A 2,681-nucleotide genomic window follows, 5' to 3' on the forward strand; every position below is an offset into this window, starting at 1 on the left:
ATATATATATATATATATATATATATACATGCATACATACATACATACAAATATATATATATATATATATACATACATACATACATACATACATACATATATATATATACATAGATATATATATCATATGTATATATATATGTGTATATATATATATATATATATATATATATATCTATATATATATATAATCAGCGTATAAGAAAGTAACCTATGCTCTGAGTTAACGAGTCTAATCACTTAAATCACACAACCTTTTCCTAACCAGTGAAGATTAAGTTCCTTCAGAAACTGCCAGATTTACGCAAAATCACACACCAGCCTTGCACTAACCATGATCAAAGTTCACCTTAATCAACAGGCTCTACGCCAATTTGCAAGTGACCTATTGGCTAATGAAACGTCTGGAGGTGGATCATGGCTGCCTGGAAATGTGTGTATCAAGCAAGTTCCGCACACACACACACACACACACACACACACACACACACACTTATTGGGTCCCGGTTCAGAGTCCACGGTAGAAGCCAGACATTCTGGTTCGGCAGAAGTTTTGTCAGTAGGGCAAACACTTCGTCAAATTAATTGGCCACGGTTCAAAGACCACCCTGTTCAACATGCCTTACGCTACTTTGACACATGGCCAGCTACTTCGTAAAAACAAAACCTTTGTGTCATCAAAGTTAATTGGCGATTCTAAAGGTCTGATGAAACGCAAAAGGGCTAAAATATACAACACAATTTATTATGTGTACATCACACACCTATTGCATTACGATGATAAGGGCAGACGTGGAGAGAACTCGTGCAAACAAGCTAGTTGGGTCTAAACGTATGTTTATAACAAGGGGAAAATACCAAACAAAACAACTGTTTTATGCAAAATTCAACACAATGAACTATTGTGCAGTGCAACAATGTCTCTCGTAACAAACAGAATTGATCGTCAGAACAAAAGGGGCACTATTAAAAAAAGAACAAAATACAAGTGTGGCTGGATATAAAATATAGTGAACGATTTATTCGTCCTCTTGAATGCTAGCGCTGCAAAGTTCTGGCACCTATCAATGATTCTTTATCGAAAGCAACAACTATTTCATTCATAAATGATAAAATGTACTTTATTTACTGTCACTCCTAATCGGGAATTAGTACTGCTTCTGCATAACTTCAGCTGAGAGAGAGAGAGAGAGAGAGAGAGAGAGAGAGAGAAGAGAGAGAGAGAAGACGGATAATTATTTAACATGAAATTAATGAAGAGGGATAAACAAAAATGCATAAATGAAGAAATGTGATAAAAAAACACAAATGCATAAATATTATAAGTTATAAGTAATTAGTTGAATTCCCGTCAACACATGAATAACAAAGAGAGACGGATTACACGTAATGACGCAAAAATATATATAAGAGAGAGAGAGAGAGAGAGAGAGAGAAGAGAGAGAGAGTAATACAAAACTAGTCATGAGACAAATAAACTCACGTACATAATAAAATGAGAGAGAGAGAGAGAGAGAGAGAGAGAGAGAGAGAGAGAGAGAGAGAGAGAGAGACCAATAAACTGACGTATATAATAAAATGAGAGAGAGAGAGAGAGAGAGAGAGAGAGAGAGAGAGAGAGAGAGAGAGGCGCTTGCATTCGTACCCTGAGCATCCAACCACCTAAGTCAGAAGTAATCCAAATAAACACGCTGTTATACACGATTTAGTTCTACAGCAAACACAGTTACTTCAAGCGCCTTTAAGAGTTTAATTCCCCGACTTCACGGCAGCTCCATCTTATTATCCATTATTCATGAGAACGAGATGCTGCTTAGCTTAATCTGCACAAAGAGGAAAATCCCAAATGATCCCCAACAAGCAGCATTGTACCGCTCAGCATTATGGAGAGGCAATTTGATCTCTATTCACATTTAATCGCTATTTCACAGAACTCCTCATGGTCTTCATAATCTGCAGCAACGTTATATTACAATTTCTGACCTTCGTTAAGCAATCATGCAGATGTGCGTATGTATACTAACACATACCATACACACATCCATAATCTATTTATATATGAATTTTTATCACATCATCGTTATTCATATACATGCATTAAGCTAAATGTCCTTTTTTATTCAATTCGCTCTACCTCGGAATTAATATATTTTCATATATTTTAACCGAAGGGGAATCTTCTATTTGATTATAATTTCGACGGCTCCAAAGAGTGGTAAAACTTGTGATTATCAGCAATTCCTTTTAGGGATGGCAGCCAGATCTATTCCGGTGAGTAACCTAACTATGATCCTCCACAATTTACTTACCAACAAAGACATCGGTATCCTAGTTTGAAATGACGGTTTATCGTTGTTACGCATTTCGGAAAATAAATGTTAATCACAGGGGAATATTTCAGAGTGATAAATGAAAGAAAATCTGTTTCCGGCTAACCTCAATTTGAAGCCTTGCCCTTTTGTTCTCATGGATTTGTTTTATCTTATTCTATTTTTTTAGCATAATACAATAAATTAGAAGCAATCTGATACGAAATGACAAAATCAGCAGACTAACATGAAAACTGTTAATACACAGGCTAGTCGATGAAACCAACGACAGTTGAGTGTAGTTTGTTATAAAAAAAAAAGCTATTAATACTAAAATAAGTACTTACAACTTACAAGCATGATTATACTTTA

Source organism: Macrobrachium nipponense, chromosome 3, assembly GCF_015104395.2.
Source record: "Macrobrachium nipponense isolate FS-2020 chromosome 3, ASM1510439v2, whole genome shotgun sequence".
Classification (NCBI taxonomy): domain Eukaryota; kingdom Metazoa; phylum Arthropoda; class Malacostraca; order Decapoda; family Palaemonidae; genus Macrobrachium; species Macrobrachium nipponense.